Source organism: Mesoplodon densirostris, chromosome 10 (genome assembly GCF_025265405.1).
Source record: "Mesoplodon densirostris isolate mMesDen1 chromosome 10, mMesDen1 primary haplotype, whole genome shotgun sequence".
NCBI classification, from domain to species: Eukaryota; Metazoa; Chordata; class Mammalia; order Artiodactyla; family Ziphiidae; genus Mesoplodon; species Mesoplodon densirostris.
The window spans coordinates 85,660,270-85,681,112 of NC_082670.1; the positions used below are offsets into that span (position 1 = coordinate 85,660,270).

Consider the following 20,843-nt stretch of genomic DNA (forward strand, 5'->3'; position numbering starts at 1 on the left):
GTTTATTACTCATTGCAACAGGAAGAATGCACACTATGGAGACTGGAGCAGGGTGGGGGAGAAGGTGAAGGTGTGGCCAAGGGCTTTTAGTCATGAGGCACCTGGGCATGAGTCAGGTGACTTCGGGCGATCTGAGGGAAGGTTCAGGGAAGCAAGGCTTCCTTCCAAACTGGATGCTGTTAAAAAGGGGAGACAATTCTCTGTTTGCATATTCAAATAAATCCTATCCAGAAAGCTACATCTGTAACTGCACAAATCAAGAAGCAGCGACGAGTCATATTAATGAGGAGGAGAGGACGTATGGTCATTTTTGCGGTCTGGACAATTTTTACGTTTCTCTCCACGCGAAGACATGATTATGAGTGGTCTCGTCCTGATCCATCAGGAAGGCCTCGCTGATGGCAGCAGGCCAGCTCCGGAATGTCAAGGAATAGATATGCTGTTAAAAATACCGAGGAAAAGGCAGTGTGATGAGCGTTATCCTGGATAACAAGCACAGTGCAAACTTGATGGGGTTATTTCGTAAATTAAGTAATACATGTGAGTGTGCCATATACATGTTAATATACTGCTAACATCTTCACCTTCATTGTCACCTGTATCAATCTCTTGTAAGACATAAGCATCAGTATTCTTTCAGAAGGCAGCAACAGAAACTTGTGTGTTAGTTTTAGTCTACCAAGGTGGTTAAGGATGGTAGAAATTAAGACCCAAATCTTTGAAATGGATACACACTAAAAATTCAGAAACAACTTTTAAATATCTGTTTCTTCCCAACTCTAACGTCTCTCTTTAAAAATCCGTAAGAAAGAAAAAAGTGTAACACCTATCCCCAAATACAGTAAAAAAACAACTTAAGGACTGAAGAAAAAAGTGGGCAAAGGTGAAACAGCATAAAGCATAATGTGGGCAACAAACTTTCAATGGTTCAGCCAAAACAAAACAATGAGAGAAAGCAAGTACCACATACTATTAACATTTGGGGCTATGAACAATATTAAAAAGATAAAGAACTCTTGATGGTTTCTTCCTGTATTTTCATGGGTCACCTTGCACTTTGGACACCACCTCCCTAAAGATCTACTTAAGTGGTCAGAATTCTGGAAGTACATGTAAGGTGCTTCTCAAAGACTAGGAATTACCTGTCTTGAAGCAAAAATTGCTTAATTTGAGACTTGCCCTTATTGCTATGAAATAATAAATTCTTACGTGACTCATACTTTAGATACCTATTCATTAGAAAATAATCTATGGAGTTCCTGAGAGGGACCATGATCTGTGTAAGGCATGGAGGTCCACAAAGGCTTCTCTAATGGAGAAAATAAGGGTCTTCGCACGAGCAACCTCCTAGGCAGGACAATGCACCGTTTACTATATAGGGATTCCATTCAGAAGGCACCCCTCAAAAACAGTCCATGCTTATCATCTTATCAAAGGGTTGCAGGTATTTCAATAAGGCAAAGAAATTAAATAGCCTATAGTAAAGGGGTAACAGAAGGGTGAGTCATACAGAATAAAAATTAAGACCAAACTCTGGGAAATCAGGTCCTCTCAATTTTTTGTTTTTAACTGGTACATAGACATAATGGGGTAGGGTTAAAAAAACAAAAAAAACAAAAAACAACCAACCAGCAAACACAGGAACTCCCTCCTACCCCCAGCCCTTCAGTTCCTCCCCAGAGACAACCATTGTTTTCTATACACATGCACACAAACTATATTCACTCATTTAAAAACACACGTGGCAATGAACTATAAACACTGCCCAGTACCTTGCTTTGTCTCACTGAACAATATTCACTCATTCATTCGATGATTTACTAAGTAACTATTATTCAGCAAGCGCTGTTCTAGGAGGTGCTAGAGATTAGATCAAAATAGATGAAATTTTTGAACTCATGGAATTGATACTGCAATGGTCCATTCTATATCAGCATATAAACAACACCTCATTCTTTCAATGGGGTACATTCACCCACTGTAAGTACATGCTACAATTTCTTTAACCAGCTCCTTATTGATGGGCTTTTAGGTCACTGTCCAGGTAACACATTCTTCTTTATAAATGTTGATCTTACAGCATCCTCTTCATTTATAAACAAATATTTGGGCTAAGCTCTAAACAGCTGTTTAGAACATGTTCATCTATGTCAACACTGTATTTTGAAGTTTCATTCACTGAGTTCTTTTCATTTAACCAACATCTATAAAACCACATGGTAGAAGATATTCTTTTAGAATTGTTTAACTAAGTTAAGATTCCAGTTGATTATCTGTAACAGTTTAGCAGAATATGTTACAGTTTTTCAGAGCCTACTAAGAAAGCAAATGTCGTCATCAATCCATTTTTCCCCCATGCAACTGTTAGGCGTGGGGCTGATTATTCCAGCTGGTTTTCAGACAGCTTTAAAATTAACTTTGAAGCTTCCCTAACCCTTAAAAGTCAGTGACTGCTTTGCCAAGAGAAACAGAGTTCTTACTGAACAAGGCAGAATTCACTCGGTCCTTGTAATTTCAAATGTGGATGTTCTAGGCTGTGTGGTGTGTGCGTGCGTGTGCGCACACACTTGTAGAGGGTCTATGATGCACTGCAGTCCAAGGAGTAATTGCTGAACCACACTAATCCAGGAATGACAAAACAAAACAAACCCAATACAGGAACCTGCACTGATTTACAAACAACAACAACAAAACCAACCAGACCAAACCAAACCAAACAACAAACCCCGACCGCAACGTTTCTTGAGCACTACGTACGCTGGCCCTGTGCTAACGGTTTTAAGTATGTCTCTCATTTGGTTGCAGAACAACCCACTTTACACATGTGAAAACAGAGGCTTAGAGAGGTTCAAGTATTTTGCTTAGTTTATTCAGCCCCTAAGTGACAGGGCTGAACATAAAAACAGACAACCTCGGCTTTAAAATCTGTAACTGGTTATGACACTGTGCTCTTGCAACTACAAAATACATGTAGTAACTGTTTATAAATTATGTGCTAGGCATTTTAAATTACTGTACAACATACCATGTAGGATTGATGAAGGTTAACTCACAAATTCTATAAATGTTGAATCCAAGATTCAACCCTAACCTACCTGACTTTACAGTCAGTCTTCCTTTATCCACCCCGTGGTACCTCAGAATGATGATGCCACTCAGAGGTTTATACTGCCCACCTTCGCAAAGAGGCAGAGTTAAGGGCAGGAGCTCTGGACTAATACTGCCTAGATTCAACCCCCAGCACGGTCATCTAGTTGCTGTGGACACAGGACAAATTAATCTCACGATGTGTCTGTTTATTAACTAGAGATTCTTGGTAGCTGTAGTATCAAAGAGGATAATATAGGTGAAGGGCTGAGAACAGTGCCTGGTCAATGCTTAGATTCTCTCTCTAGACAGCTCACTGCTGTGGTTTCACTGCCTATATTCATTCTATAATAGACCTACAATCACATATGTTCTATCCCACATATAAACCAGCACAAGACTACCTCAGGGTGCAGCCTCGGGTTGAAACACACCACATGTTGCAGAAAAGGCCAACTCTGAAGCTTCATTATTAGGAGAAAATTAAGGACAACATTCAGCTGAGATGTCACTGGAGTCACTGAGGAATTCCCCAACTCCCATCCAAGAGCTCCTCAAGCAAAGGTCTCCGATAACCACCCAACTCTGCCGAGAATTCACAGCCCACTGATGTGGATCTGCTTTGGGCTGGAGGAAGAAACTTGGCAGACAGGCAGGACTGCCAAGAGTTGCATTTCCTGTGAGTGGGCAGCGAAGCCATGGAAACTAGAGCCACGAGGTGTCTGGGGGCATCCCAGGTGATATGGAGCTTCAGAGCGACCTTTTACCCACAGATGAAGAATCCCAATAGGGGAGGAGAGGGGCACTTGACAGACAAAAAGCCAAGGAGGTCTGGGATGCCTCAGTATCCCTCCTTCTGTGTTGGGGACCTCCAACGGCTCAGGGTTTGGGGAGAAAGACGGCTCTACAATGGGGCTCCGCACAAAAGGACCTCCTCCTTTTCAGCCCCTCTCCATTTTCTCCAGCTGAGCCCAGTTTTATGCAAACAACACTCTAAAAGAAGCTCAAAATACAGGCTCCTGGAGAGGCTGGGAAAGGAGAACAGGGCGGGGGACCCGACAGTTCTTTAAGTGGCAGCAGGCCAGTGAAGTGGGGACGGCGGGAACGGCTGGTGGCGGGGGTGGGGCGCACCCCGGGTTTTACCCCACCGGAGGCAAAGTAAAGCATCCTCCCGGGGCCCTGCCCTAAGTGGCGCGAGCCTGGAGCAGACCGGCCGCTCTCGTCCCCTTCCACCTGTCCCCACGCCGCAGCCAAGGCTGTCCCCGCGGGCGGGCCTTGTCGCTCAGCTGTGCCGGCGGATACGCTCGCCCAGAAAACATGGCTGAGCGTCCGCGATGAGCGCGCGACGAGGGAGCCTTTTAGGGAGGGATGCGCCCGGCGCCCGGCGCCCGGCCTGGCGGCTGGGAGAGGTCGGAGATGGGGAACTTGAACGCCTGAGCTGGAGGCAAGTGCAGCGCGTTCCAGCCGCTCCCTGGCGCGGCTCCTTCCTGCCTACCTTCCTCCCTCCCTCCCTCCCTCCCCTTTTCCTTCCTTCCCTTTCCTCCTCCTTTCCGTCCTTCCCTTTCCTCCTCCTTTCCGTCTTCCAGGCTTCCCTTCTCCCTCATCCCTGCCCAGCCTCCTTCCTGCCACCCTGACTCCAGCCCCTCCCCTCCTCCTACTGTCACTTCCAAGCCCAAGGACAAAACCCGCCCGCCCGCCCGCGGTTACCTGCGGGCCCCCAGAGCGGCCCCAAGGTCCGCCTCAGTCACGGCCGGAGCCCAGGCGCGCACTCAGCCGCCTCCTGCCTCATCCCCGCGCATCTGAGCGGCCCCGGCGGCAGCTGCTCCTTTTATGGGGCCCGCAGGCAGAAGCACTGCCAGGGCGTCCCCAGCCCGCTCGCTTGGGCGGCAGCGGCGTCAATGCCAGCTATTCACACTCAGGGGCCGCTGCTGGGTCCCGGGGGGGTGGCGGCCTCCCGCCCGCCCCCATCCACAGGGCCTGGGTGGCGGTAGGGGATAAACAGGGCTTTCTCGGTACCCAGCGTGCGAGGGGAGGTCACGTGGTCTTGGCCCAGGGTAGCCAAGGAAACGTGGGCCCACTAAGTGTTGCAAACTTGGAAATGGGTGTAGAGAAGCGGGTCCAACAGGAGAGCCGGATTTGCTTTAAAATATAGCAGGACTAAAGCAAAGGGGAACCTCCCATCATTATCACCTTCATCATCATTTTATTTATAATAACTGTTATTAAATAGCATCTTCCCTTGTACTAATGACTATTATGAGCCAAAAATATTCTTTACTGGTGCAGACCATTTCGAAAGTACTGTGCTGTTGTTCCAGCCCACCACTGTGACACTTTGGTTAATACAAATCATCTCTTCACTCTTCTGGAAACCTAGACAGCCCCAATCCTTAGGAAAAAAAAAAAAAAAAAAAGCTAAACACCTTAGCTTAGCATTCAAGGTCCCTTAAAAAAAACCCCTATCCTTAAAAGAGCCCTACTCTCCAGTCCCAAAGCTGATCAATCGCACCATCACGCAACCTTTTGTCTTCACTCTGAAAGATGAAAAGGATGAGGCTCAGAAAGGTTAAGTTCCAGCCAAAGGTCACTCAGCTAAGTGCTTGGAGCAATGTCTCAGGTCAGTGCAAATTCAAAGTCCCAGATCTTGGTCTCCCCATGCTACTGCCTTTTGTAAATTTTTAAGGTCAAGAGGCATGCCTTTTGAACTTCGGGAGATACTTCACCTCTTCTATGGCAAGGATAAAACCTGAAAAGGGTGAACTCCCTGGGCCAAGAAAAAAAAAATCCCGGAGAGCCCCCTTTGAACCTGTCACTTCAGCTCAGCTCTTCATTTTGATTTATATAGAATTTTAGTTCCAATTTCAGGTGGAGCATAGCAGTAGTAAGTGGGGCATTCATGGGAAATAATCAATTTGACGACATTGGGGTTAGCCCCCAGCATGTGCACATCACTACCTGGGACAGCAAATCATCTCCCAAGGAGGAAGCCCAAAAGCAATTATTTGAAACACTTTACATAATGTTAAAATGATGTTTCCCCATGAATTATAGAAGCAGAGGACAATAAAATCCACACCCAGGGTCTGAAGCAGGCCTCCCCTCGAAGGTGTGGAAATACATTAGCCAAAGAGTAACACATCACACTTACTGTTGTGTCTTTTTTTTTTTTTTTTTTTTTTTTTTGCGGTACGCGGGCCTCTCACTGCTGTGTCCTCTTCCGTTGCGGAGCACAGGCTCCGGATGCGCAGGCTCAGCGGCCATGGCTCACGGGCCCAGCCGCTCCGCGGCATGTGGGATCTTCCCGGACCGGGGCATGAACCCGTGTCCCCTGCATCGGCAGGCAGATTCTCAACCACTGCGCCACCAGGGAAGCCTTTTTTTTTTTTTTTTTAGCAGCCACAGGAGAAGGATTTGACATGAGGGGTTTCCCAGAGCAAAGCTAGTGGAGCTCATCAGAAGACTAGATAAGCCTGATTGTGACAGGATGCAGTAAAGGAATGTCTAAATTAGTAACTCCAAAAAGGTTGAGATCCTCCTGTTGAAGTGAAAGGGATTTTCAGTTTCAAATAATTATATTAGGTCATTCAGTGTGTGGAATGGAATGCCTGGAGTACACAGCGTTCCTGCTGAGGGTTCTCAAAGGCTGAGTGTTAGGAGGCAGAAAGCCTGTAATTAGAAGCCCTGAAGCATCCACCTCTTCATGAAGAAGGCTGGAGGACAGCCTGCCCAGGTAATAGGTGTGTGTGTGTGTGTGTGTGTGTGTGTGTCCTCTGTCCCTATTTCCCAGCATCACCATCTAATTACCATATAACGCCAAGGCTTATAAGCTTGCAGGGGGTGGGAAAAGAAGAATTAAAAGCAAAGGGAAACAAAAAAGCCACTTGACAGGACTCAAAAAAATGTGATTTAGAGAAAGATATTTGAACCCACATCCAAAAGAAGCTCATCTCAAATGGGGGCGGAAGAGTGGCTTAGCCTTTGAAGAAGCCAGCAAAATTCCTATCCACTCTCAGATTCTGAGCTGCATGACTTCTCATTTCATTTGTACTCGTGGTGAACCTTCTTAGAAGCCCTCTCAGTGCTGCCGGTAAATGCCACTGGGAACAAGAAAATGAGGACTTGGTGGTGATGTCACCGTCCTTTTGTCTATCTCCACTCACATATATGAAAATGGGCTTCTTCCGAGCCAATCTAGCCTGTCTTGGGCCCTGATCCTCTGAATTACTTACTTTAGGAAGGGTCTGTGAAAACTGAAATTTGCATTTGTCTCTAGCGGGGGTAGTTTGGCAAATCCAACTTAATTCTGTAGCCACTGCCGAACCTTCTGCGTATCTCAAGGAGATGCACGTGCTACGCCTTGGTAAGGCTTAGGAGATGAATTTTAGGTTTTGTGTGATATACCAATTTCTGTTTCCTGTTCATAGACGTTAAGTGTAAAATTTCTCAGGGGGAGCAAACTACATCCCATACAACTTGGGGTTTTCGTTCATCTGTCCAGGGCTTTAATACATCTCAGGTAGCTTTAGTCCCCACCTCAAACAGAAAGAGCTGTTCTTGATACTCAATTGAAAAAGAAAAGATGACACTGTATATTTCACTCTATTGTATTATAAACATTCTGTCTCAAACAATAATACTGGTTGGGTTTTTTGTTTTTTGAATCCCTCAAAATGGATGGAAAAATTAAGTCTGATCTAATCTCTCTCAGCTCTGCATGGTATAACAATATTAAGTCATACATTTGGAGTCTAAGTAACTGGAGGCAATTTCTGCAATCAAATTCAAATGGCCACCCAGAACTTATTTTCTCTGTGGTAGGTATGCGTCTCGTCCAACATTTCAGTGGTTGCTGTTTATTTGTTTAAGTGCAAACGTCATGGCCCTAACCTCAAACAGAAGTAATTCAGTTTCCCTTTGAACTCCTTTTGTCTTAAAATAAAATAAATAATAAATATCTTTTCATTTTTATTTATTCAACACATATTTTTTGAGCACTTACTATGTGTTGCATTGTTCTGGGCATTGGAGATGCAACGGTGAACAGACAAAAAGCCCTGCCTTCGTGTGACTGTATTCCTGTACCAGACTAGACTCCTAACATCAATACTGCAAATGTTTGCAGAGCTGACCCACAATTAATAACCCTAATCATGGCGTAATAATATAACAGGAGATTCTACTTCCTGAGTAAGCCTAGAAAGCTTTTCCTCGGTTTTAGGATATGCTATGTATTTTTTCTATTGACTTTCTAACTGGTTTTTAATATGAATAAGGCTACAAAGTGACAGGGATGATCACTGTTTAGACTTTAACCCTTGGAGCCTACCTGTCATGGGTGGATATCCCCAGTCTACACTTGGCTTTGTGACCTTGAGCAAGGTACCCAGTTCTGCTAATTCTCAGTTTCCCCGTTTGTATTTTTTAATGGGGACAATAAGAATACGTCCCTCGAGGTAATGCTGTGAACTTAAATGAGATAATATAGGCAAGTCATTTGGCCTGAATCAGTGTTTCTCAACCTCTATTTTAACCCCATTATTGATCCCACCAGTAAGCTTTTTTAGATTTCTTTTCCCCTAATCAAACCCCCTTTCCGATGAAATTTTAATACCACATATATCCTGCATGACTGTTTAGGTACTGTAAGCATATCTGCACTTACACATAAAAATAATAAGTTTTTTTCACTCCCCAAAGAACCAGTGTTTTTCCCCCTTAGGGGTGATATTGCTCCCCACCGAGAAGATCTGGCCTAGAGTCTGGCACAGTGCTTGCTAAATCTTAGCCAATATAATAGTCATAATAAAAAAATTAATTAAATAAATATAAAACCCTATGTCCCCAGATTAGAGAAGGGCATAAACTCTGATAAAAAAAGATAACAAGAAGACCATCGGCTCTGATACCCAGGAAGCCAAAGCCCAAATCCGATAGCACTGCAGGCAGAACCTGGAGGCTGGAGTTGAGCCCGAATCAAGATCTTATTGCTGATGAGAAGAAGGCAAGATGCAGAGCAGCAGGGCAGCTGGACAAGGAGTGATGACAACTCTTAACTAGTCAGCTCAGGCTACCCTACCCATCACCTACACATGCAGACAAGAACCAAGACAACACCAAAGTGCTCCAGGATACACATGTTTGCACAGAGGTTTTGCCTTCCTGAAAATTCCTTTTTCTACATTTGTGTCCATCCAAGTCTCATTCCTCCAAGCCCACCCAAAGCCCCACTTCCTTCATGATGTCTTTTCCGGTACAAAGTCTTTTCCAGCTCTCAGTCATCACACAAATCTAAGTTGAAGGACATTCTAGAGAATAAATGATCACAACTTTTTTTCAAAAGTGTCAAAGTCATGAAAGACCAGGCATAGCTGAGGAACTGCCCCAGATTGGAGGACATGACAACTAAATACAATGTGGGATCCTAGATTGGATCCTGAAACAGAAAACAAGACTTTAGAGGGAAAAAAATAGTGAAATCCAGATAGTCCTTAGTTAGTAGTACTGTGCCAATGTTAATTTTCTGGTTTTGATCATTGTACACAGTTACGTATGATGTTAACATTAGGTGAAGCTGGTTAGAGGATATATGGGAACACTTCATACTATTTCTGCAACTTTTCTCCAAGTCTAAATGATTTCGAAATAATGAGTTTTAAAAAGAGGGGGATTTCTTCATTCATTCTTGCAACAAATGTGTCCAGAATCTTGGGACTCAGCAATGAACCAAACAAGACAAAAATTCCTAATATCGTGGATATTATTATATGTTAGGGATTTCACTCTTCCTGAGAATAGCTATGGGGCAATACCTATGGGCCTAATCTTGTCTACTATTGCCATTCGTGTGCTCTTGTCGTGTCCCCATGGCAGAAGTGTAAGTTGCACGTGGGCAGGTATGGCTCTTATCCTCTGCCTTTCCCCAGGGGAGTGGACGGGAGAGGAGAGCTCTTAAGCCCATTGCATGGCATGTAACACATGCCTAGAACTGTGCTTGATACAGACTAGATCTTTGATAGGTGAGAGGAGGTGCCATTTTTTAAAATATGAAAGCTTTTGACACAGAGCCTGGCACAAAGTAGGTGATCAATTAACATATTTCTTGCCTAGAATTTAAGAATGATCATCTGTTGGGTCTCCTCAGACTTAAATGGTATGACTTTATGACATGTCATACTTAATTCTTTGACAAGTGAGAGTGTATGTGTGTTACAGAAATTGTGTGAGACAGCGTTCACACTGTCAGTGAATTCGTTTTGGAGATAGTGGAAAAGAGGAACAGAGACCTGAACTAATACATCCTAATGGACCCTAACACTTCAAAAAATAAATTAACCTGGGATTTAAAAGATTTCAACAACATGCTTTAAAAGACAGGGATAACAATCAAAAGAGAAACGCAAAGAATTCCCTGACATACTTACCAGACTTCAGCTACTTACACATAAATTAAAACAAAAACAAAAAACGAAACCTGTGAGATGGTTCTAAAAATGCAGTGTGCTTTTGTGAATCAGAATGGAATTACATGGAATTAAAGACCTCCCTGCTCGTCCTGTACCTGAACCACCTGACACATTTACTCACTGCATGTAATGATGTCTGTAAGTTCAGGTTCAGGTCTGTCATGTAGTCCATACACCTAGTCCTTTTCCAGGGTTCACTCTATTAGTGAATGTCACCTCCATCCACCCCATTCTAGAATCTAGAACCTCAGCAACCATCCTGGATAACCCCTGCAGGAGCCTCTCTAAGTTCTGACAAACTTTCCTCCTAAATATATTTCATGTCCATCCACTACTATCTCTGCTGCTAATGTTCTCATCCACCATGATCTTTAGCCTGAACAATTATAATATCTTCCAAACTGGCTTCCCTACATATAATCTATCCTGCTTATAGTGGTAGAGAGATCTTAAAATATATATATATATATATTTTTTTTTGAGTAAATCTGATTATGTCATTCACCAGCTTAAGTCTCCAAAGAACAAAATCCTTAATTTGACCTAAAAGGACAGGTTTGGTCTTGTCTCTGCCAACCTCTTCAACATCATCTCTCAGCACATGATTCCTGGCTCTTTCCTCACTAGCCTTCATTTCAAAACATACCAAGCTGTGACCACTTGGGAAAGTCTCTCCACCAAATCACCCCCATTCCACCTACTCAACCTTTGTGTCTTACTTGAACAGCACCTTCTCATAAAAGACCTTCAACAATACCCCAGACTAGTGAGTTGGTGACCTCAAAGATAGTCTTTAATGATGCCTATTTCTTGGTATTCAGACTCTTCTGTATTCTCCACTCACAGGGCACCACAGTTGTCAGTGGTACCAATAGTATGTAGGAAAAGTGATGGTCTGTCACCTCCAAGTTTAGGTTATAAGACACTACCACATACATCTTGGTCATATGTGCACACTCTCTGTCTCCTCTTGGACTGTTTGCTCTAGGGGAAGGCAGCTGTCATGTAGTAAGCATCTGAGAACTGAAGCCTCCTGCCAAGGGCCACATAAATGACCTTCAAAGTACGTTCTTCAGCCCCAGTCAAGCTTTCAGATGACTGTAGACCCAGCCAACAGCTTGACTGCATCCTTGTCCTTGTGAGAATCCTTAAAGTAGGGACACCCTGCTACACCGCTCCTGGATTTCTGACCCTCAAACATATGTTGTTTTAAATTGCTAGGTGGGCCTCCCTGGTGGCGCAAGTGGTTGAGAGTCCGCCTGCCGATGCAGGGGATACGGGTTCGTGCCCCGGTCTGGGAGGATCCCATATGCCGTGGAGCGGCTGGGCCCGTGAGCCATGGCCGCTGGGCCTGCGCGTCCGGAGCCTGTGCTCCGCAGCGGGAGAGGCCACAACAGTGAGAGGCCCGCATACCGCAAAAACAAAAAAAAAAAAGAAAAAAAAAATTGCTAGGTTTTAGGGTAATTTGGAGGAGGGGTAATTTCTTACATAGCAACAGGTAATGAATACAGTTGGTTAGACACCACTGTCATTCCCTCTCACAGAACCTCATTCCTCTCCTTCCTCGTGCATATCCCATTGAGTAATTATGTATTTATAGAAGTAAATTGATCAGTGTTGGTCTCCTCACTAGTTTTGTCTTTCCAGCTCACCATGGTATTTCCAGAACTTTGCACCAGGCACAAAGTGGACCCTCAAAAACATTAGGTGATTCAGTTTTCAGAGTCTGATACCTGGAAGGGTTTTTTCTCAAGAATATAATCACCTTGTTAAATTTGCTTTTGGTAGGGAGTCACCACACATAATATGAGCCCTCAATGTAGTCAGTAATTAATATGAGAGATTCATGTAAACAAGTGCCCCAAACACAGCCTCATCCACCATTAATGTCACTCTGCAGCATGCCTTCAAAAGGAACACGTGCTGTCAAACCCAACAGTCTAATAATAACAATAAAATAGCATCTGATCCAGGTCTGGCCAGATTGCACTCTCTCTCCTGTCACTGTCTTGCAGATCTATGGAAGTCCAGGGCACTAATAGGCTTTCTCACCCTTGAAGGTTAATTGTTACCATTCTCCATATTAAGTACAATGTATTCCTAAGAACTAGAGGTAAATGCTATCAACACCCAACCAAGGGACTAAGTGCCCTGATTTGTTTCTATTTTTAATTGGTTGATTTTCATTAGACCACAGATAACAACCACTTTGTTGGTCTCCCCTCGGTAACATTAAGACTGTTGGTCATAAGTGGAATCATCTTCAAAGTAAAATACAGCCAGTAGTGCCCCAAAGAGATTTGACAGCCTATCAACACACAATGTTAACTGAAAGCTGGTGGTAGATTTTATTTTCTCCTAGAGTTGTCCAGCCTTGCTTGAATACACATTTTCAACAGGGGTGCTTGCTTAAAAAAAGAACAGATTTTGGACCCCAGCCTGATACAGTCAGAATTCCCAGGAAAGAGCCTAGGAATCTGCATTTTTAACAAGTAACGGACTCTACTGCCAGGCATAAAACCTTATAAGTAACCTAAAATCACTTCCAGTATAACAGGCTGTGATTTCACAAATGCACATATTTGCTCTAATACAAATGGCAGAAAACTAAGGAGAACAATAGACCTTCTAACTTTAGGAACTTCATTCTCAAGGATGACTACTTTGCTAGATTAGGCTTCTCACAAAGGAACCGAAAGGATCAAATTATACACACACTGCACAACAGACAGCTCAATTCCTTTTCATAGTAGGTGGGGATTTAAAAAAAAAAGGCATAGAACAATGAAAATAACAATACTCTTCTTGGAGTTCACTTTCCTTAGCAAACACACAAATAAGAAACCAACTTTAATGTTGCCTAAGACTATCTCCTTCAGCAGGTGAGCATTTGGGGGAAAATATCAGAAGGTATTTTTATGTCACTTATCATTATAAAAAGCAAAGCCACCAAGAAAACCCATCTTGTACAATGTCACAGTGAAGAGGTATGCCCACGTGGCAAGGTTTGCTGCTATGGTGCCCACTAAAGACCAGAAGAGCCAAGTAGAAATCTCCAAACACTTGGGAAATCTGGGCTGAAGATTGCTTGGTGAAAACTCCACATGGGGAATGCTCAAGTCATAGATTTGAGCATCAAAGAAGGTGATCCGTGGAGATAAATTTTTGTATCAGTACAGAGGAAGCCCAATTTTTGAAAATGTTCCAGCCAAAACATCCTTTCTTCAGTAAGTCTTACTGAGACAACACAACCAGTATGACAGATATATAGAGAAAGATAAAAACAAGCTGTTTGATCTATGGGATGCAGCAAAAGCAGTTCTTAGAGGGAAGTTCATAGCAATACAAGGCCTTCCTCAAAAAACAAGAAAAATCCCAAATAAACAACCTAACCCACCATCTAAAAGAATGAGAGAAAGAAGAACAAATAAAACCTAAAGTCAGCGGAAGGAAGGAAAAAATAAAGATCTGAGAGGAAATAAATAAACACAAGCTGTTTAAGGCACTTCTGTGTCAAACCTGGTGCTTTCCCTATTTCCGTAATAGGCTTTATACCTGAAGGTTGTATTGAGATTTTGTACTTTCAGGTAGAAAAAGCTTTCATAGATATTCAAACACCACTAAGAAAACTCAGAACGTATAACAATGATTTTTTTTTCTATCAATAACTCTTTCCTATTTGTTAGAGCTTTGAGTTATAAAGAAGAGATCATTTTATTAAAGTATATTGAGAGCTTGTTTTCCCCCTCCATACTTGTATTCACTCCCTTATCCTTAGAACCAGGGCCCAAGTTAGAATATCTATGGCTGGGGCAAAGAAAAAGTAAGGACTCTAGCCAGATTAAAGTGGAGGATACTAGCAAAGGGTAAACTAAGAAGAATTCGAAAGAGTTCTACTTCACATATTTGTACAAAGCAAAAAAATCACCACACAGAAAAATCCAAACTCAAGTAGCAAAATTCAAGGACCTGCTTAGCTTGTGGTCAAAGAACCCTGAGCTATTCAGGAAAGAGCTCTGAGGTCGGGGTCCACGAGACCTGAAATCACAGACAAACTTTGAGATTATGCCCTCATGAGCACTGTTTTTTGGAAAGGGTTGATGGATTTCATCCTATTATAAAAAACATGCGACTCCTCCTCACCCACCCAGATTAAGAATTAAGTTCTGGTTTCTTCTAGAAGAGACCCAGAATCTTAGGATATTCAAGCTGACAGAGGCTTTAGACACAATTTATGGCCACTCTTATTTTACACATGAGAAAACTGAGACACACAGATGTGATGTTTACTACCTTCACTTAAAGAAGAAAAAATATGAGTTTCTCACTTTTTAAAACAAGCCACTGCTTTATAAAACTTTATTAATACATTTAAACAGACTCAGCTGAAACACAGCTGGGCAGATATGCCCACCTCAACTATAATGAGCAGTTCACATGTATTCAACATATTTTCTAGAAAATAAAATCATAAAACATACCACATTTCACCAAGTCTAAGATAACAGCTGTAATTTATGAAGCAATAAGGAAGAAAAAATACTGCCAATTAAATAACATGGTAGAATGCATTTCCATTTCTAAAACGCTAAAATACTATGCATCTTAGATTTGATGAAATACGATAATGCAAAAAAGTAATGCCTTGATTTATATGGCTCTTGGAAGAACAGAATGTGGTGAACTTCCTTTTGTAATAATTAAAATGTAAGAGAAAGCCTGTGGAACATTACATACATTAAAAGTCCTCTTTCCAACATGGCTGAGACCAGTTCATACTGAATTAATCACAAGAGAAGAAATCATAGAAAATTATTCATATATACTTCAAGTATCTTATTTTAACACACAGGGCGTTCATTCTTTCATCCATCTTTTAAAGTAGACTGAGAACTTTTTTTGGACCTATGTTACCAGTTTAGGATTCTACTGGCTCTTTCTTGATATAAACACTTATAATTTAGAGTCTACGATTTCCAATTTGGGTTCAATTGAAACAGAGTGATAATGTAAAGACACTTGCAAAGCAACGTGAATATTTTAGATTTTTTTATGAATTCTCTTTATATTTTGCAGTCCTTCCTACACCTAATTTAACAACCTGCCCACAACCAGCACAAACTAACCAGGCGTGCAAGTGAGACACCTAGGAAATGGTTGTGTCAGCAACCTAGGCTGCCATCCACTGAGATACCTGGGCCAGAGCCACCCAGCTAAGCCACTCCCAGTTTCCCCTTCTACAGAAAACTGTATAAAGTCATGCATTGTTTTAAGCCACTAAGTTTGGGGATAGTTTGTCACACAGAACTGATAATGAATGCAGCAGCCTTCTAGGCTGAGGGCACCTTTCAGAATGAAGAGCAAGTTGGTTAATGGGACTTCCCTGGTGGTCCAGTGGATAAAACTCCACGCTCCCAATGCAGGGGGCCCGGGTTCGATCCCTGGTCAGGAAACTAGATCTCGCATGCCACAACTAAGATCCCGCACGCAGCAACGAAGATCCCACGTGCTGCAACCAGGACCCAACACAGCCAAATAAGTAAATAAATAAATGTAAATAAATAAATGTAAAAAAAAAGAGCAAGCTGGTTAAGTGAAGCTTCCTTAAGAGAGGTTCTCTGAATTTCTGTACTACTAGAGGCTACCAACTATCCCTTTATATGCAAGGCTCTTGTCTCCTTTCCTAATTCCCCAGTTAAGGCACTGAACCAAAGATGAGTAATAATTAAGAGAAGGCGACAGTGGCAGCAATAAGCAACAGGGCTGGGTTAAAGATGACTGAGCCCTGCACACAAATGGAAGGTGGGAAGAAAAGAGGATCCAGGAAAACCCAACCCACCAGTGCCTGCTGTCTTCGTGATGGCAAACCAGTGCCCACAGCAAGGTATCCCACCTTAACACCTACAAGTGGCTCCCAGCCAAGGACCTCATTCCCATCTGCTTTCCTCGCTTGCACTGTATTGTACTTCCAAAGGTCTACATGGGGAAGTAATCAGCCCTTGGAATAGTCAGGCTTGAAAAGCTGGGTTTCTAAAGCCCACCTACACATCTGTTTCATAACAAAACAGAATCAGGTGCAGAGAAACAAGGAAAAAGGGATCTGGAAAATACCATTTCAGAAAAGCCAATCCAGTCCATCTTTGTATGCAAAGAAGATCAATCAGCAGAAACTACTGACGTTTTATTCAAATCCTGATGGTCAAGGCTTAGCTAGATAAATCTGTTTCATGAAATACAGAAGAGGCTAACATATGAGCATGTGTTAGGTGAAGCAGGCTCTTAAGACCTCAAAATTCAGAGAAGAGCAAGGGTGGGTTTTGACTGGCAAAAATAGAAATAGATACCATGGTTCTCATGTGTCCTGAATATACTTTATTTTTTATCATTACCCTATAAAGAAGATATTGTCATCACAATTTTACAGATAAGGAAACAGGTCATGGAGATTAAGAATTTACCCCAAATCACACAGTCAGCCTGACTTTGATACACCCATTTTCCCTGCTCTGCACTAAGAAGGGGAGGTTGATGCACAGATGCTTCTCTCCTGGTCTTTTTCCCATTGGCACTGGTCAGAGCAGGGGCATTCTAGCTGCTCACTCTCTGGGATGGTGGTGGATGCCCTCAAACTAGCGCCAACTTCATCAGGTATGAGGAGGGTAGAGAGGTTGCAGGAAGAACTGAAGAACATCAGAGCTGAACTCCGGCTCAAAGGTAGGAGCCTAATTTTAGTAAAATCACCGATAATTCACCCTGTAGTTCCTCAGCCTCCAGGACTGAAATCACTATGACACCACAGAAGGCAGAATCAAGATTGAATTCACAACTCCACCCCACCTCTTGTAAGCTGTGTGATCTTGGGTGAGTCAGGTCAGACCAACATCACCGGGTTACATAAAGATTACATGAGAATGTCTACAAACTAGTTGCCAACAGCAAGCACCCATTACACAACTGGTACTGATCTCTAATATTATCGGTGCTTATGAGCATACATTTTAGTAACCATTCCAACCTGGGTTCGAACCCAGACGGAGCCACTGATTAGCTAGTAAGTAAGGCACTCCACTTTTCTAAGACTCAATATTCTCATCACTAAAATGGGTTTGACAATCATGTGAACTCACTGGGTTGTTATGAGGAGTTGCTATAAATTCAGTACAAATATTGCTAACAACTAATGGTTACTGAATGCATACTTATATCAGACCAAGCCTTTATATTTGTAGTCATTCTCATGATGATAAGGCTTCTTCGCCCCTGTCTTCTCACCGACTAAGGTAGGTACTACTCTGTGGCACTGGGAAAGTACTTCATAGATGCAGCTTCCAGCAAAAGCTCATATGATAAAGAAGCACTCCAGCAATGAGAGGCTGGACCCCAGGGAAACAAGACACAGGTCCCCACTGGCCACATGGACCACCCGGGCGCCTGCATTTACCGTTTTCCATTCCTTCCCTCCTATTAAAGCAGCCCTCGTCACTAGCTCATTAAAAACTAATCGGAATGGAGTGTAGGGCTGGCAGGTGACCTCACGAATCCTGGACCAGTGCCCCTGCCTTAGACAAGGCTACAAAAATAGATAACAAATCTCTTAAGGAAAAACAAAGGCAGAACAAACCTATTTTAAAGATTCTTTCCTCCCTTTTACCATCACAATGTGCTTCACGAGTGCCCTGATTTTGATATTTCCACTGCCATCTTCTGCCCCTGCTTTTGGCCTCCTTCCACATCTAATTCTGATTTTTCTTGTTCACTGAATAGATCCAGCCAAGGAAAAGAGATAATTAGATGCCATAAGAATGAATGAAATTTATTTTAAAAAATCCCTTATAAATAACCTCCTGCAGAAATCTTGAAATAACTATGGACAAGAGTTGTCATCCAATTTACAATACTAACAACAAGAAGACCAAAAAAAAAAAAAAAAATAGTGGGCCATGTAATAGCTATTCCCAAATCCCCCAGGAAATTAATAATACGCACAGCCTCATCTCATGTTCAATAGCAAACTCATCATTTATTTGCTTAACATTTTGATGGCTTAACAGTATTCTAACCTGCAGCCAGGGTCTTTAGCAGAGAGACTATTTGTCAAAACTGATCTTAAATGGCATCACCAATGTTTTAATGTCATTAAATTCCTATGAGAGAATAAGTGTACCAGCCTCTCACTGCCAACCAACTCATCCACAGCAGAAACACAATATGCTTCCAAAGGTTTCAGACCAAGTGGGATAACAACTTAAAATAGAGATGGGCCAGCAGGCTACATATTCAGACTACAGGTTCCCCAGAGAAGAAAAAGCAGCAGACCTTCATTCAAGGCCAGCTGAACTGCCAAGATACTACGGACACTCAGTTCTGCCCAAACCTAGATACTCACCAACAGGCACCAATACAAGCCCATAGGCACATGTGCATACATACATGCATACACATGGCCCCGTGTACGCACAAGCAATTCATGAACGGGTTAAACACAGCTCTAGTGACCAATGAGCAAGAGAAAGAAAAACATGCATGATTTAAGATACCTTTTCCCTTTATTTCTCATTATCAAATGCTGTGGTCTGTATCAGATACAGGCTAACTCTAATAGAAAATATTCTTATCAATGGCCTATCATATTCCTCGCTGTGAATCCACAATATGTTGCCAAATCTAGCATGTCAGTACTAATTAGAATACATGTAGGCAGATTCACGGACAACAAATATTTCACAAGATTTTAGGAGTAGTTTAAAAAAAAACAAAAAACATGCAGTGGCCATCTGCATTCATGATTGTTAAGTCAACGTGTTTTGGTTGATTTAGTATCTCAGATCCTTACCTTCTTTGGCTAGACAATGTGGTTCAGTTTGGGTAAAACTACTCTCATTAAGAAATATTTATGTAGCAACCTACATGTCCATAAGTGGGCCACGTAGCAGCTAAGGGAAAATTCATCACGCAATGGATACAGAAGGAGCCCTTACCAGTTATGTGGCAGGCATAGGAACTGAAAGAGAAAAATGGCACAACATTCCAAGTAGGAAAAAAGGATAAAAAACAATTCTGGTTAACATAGGTACACATGTTACATATCCACATACTTCACCTATATACTCAGAGGAAAAAAAAAATAGGAAGGAAATCAACATGAGAACATTAACAGTGACCAAGTAGTGGGACTTGGGTGATTTGTATTCCCCCCTTTTGCTTATCTGTGTTTTCTTTACACAATTAACACAAATGATCTGTGATAGTTACATGAACTGCAAATGGTAGCAAAGGCAGAAGTACACACTTCATACTCATAACCTGGGGACACTGGTTTTCAGAGTTTCTTAAGGCTTTGGCTAACATGACATGTTAACACAAAGGTCAGTTTTCCCGAGTCAGTGTTATTGTGGTTTTGTTTGTTTGCTTTGGAATGTGTAGCATATGCTTGTGCTCAAGAGTTTAGGTATTTAGCAAAAAGCAATCCAAGGTACAATATAGTTTTAATTAGCAGTACTTCTCTAAAAGCACGCAAAACTGACAGGGCCTCTGCGGTGTCAGGAGAGGCCCAGGTAACTTTCGATTTTTGAGGTCTTTGCTACAAAACATCCAGAAATGCTTATAAAAATTGTGATTTATTTTTAGATATATTAGTTAAAATCCTGTGAATATATCTATGTGGCTCTATGTCAACCTTCATTTGGAGATAACGTCAAAAGTCTAAATTTGGGGCCATTCTTCCTCCTCCTGTAACTATTCTGACCATGTGAAGGATGAAAAGGAATGCTCTACATCCACCCCCAGATCAAACACATTGAAATGTTTATAAATGAAGTTATTCGATGTCCAGGATTTGCTCCAAAATAATCCAGTGTCTGGGACTTCCCTGGTAGTCCAGTGGTTAAGACGTCGCCTTACAGTGCAGGGGCTGTGGGTTTGATCCCTGGTTGGGGAGCCAAGATCCCACATGCCTCGCAGCCAAAACACCAAAAAACATAAAACAGAAGCAATATTGTAACAAATTCAATACAGACTTTAAAAATGGTCCACATCAAAGAATCTTAAAAAAAAAATAATAATAACCCAGTGTCAGGGGGATATGGATATACAGATGAAGCAAGATTGGCCAAGAGCTGATAATTGTTAAGCAAGGTGATGGGTATATCTAGATTCATTACAACATTCTTTCTACTTTTACAGGGGGAAAAAAATCAAGTTAAAAATAGAAAACAGGGCCTCCCTGGTGGCGCAGTGGTTGAGAGTCCGCCTGCCGATGCAGGGGATACGGGTTCGTGCCCCGGTCTGGGAGGA

At 42.3% G+C, this 20,843-nt stretch overlaps 1 protein-coding gene across 10 annotated transcripts in view; it reads right to left on the reverse strand.

Annotated features, from left to right (window-relative positions):
- Positions 1 to 20,843, reverse strand: part of MAGI1 (membrane associated guanylate kinase, WW and PDZ domain containing 1) — a 635,889-nt gene that overhangs the window by 188,772 nt on the left and 426,274 nt on the right. The window lies entirely within an intron of this gene.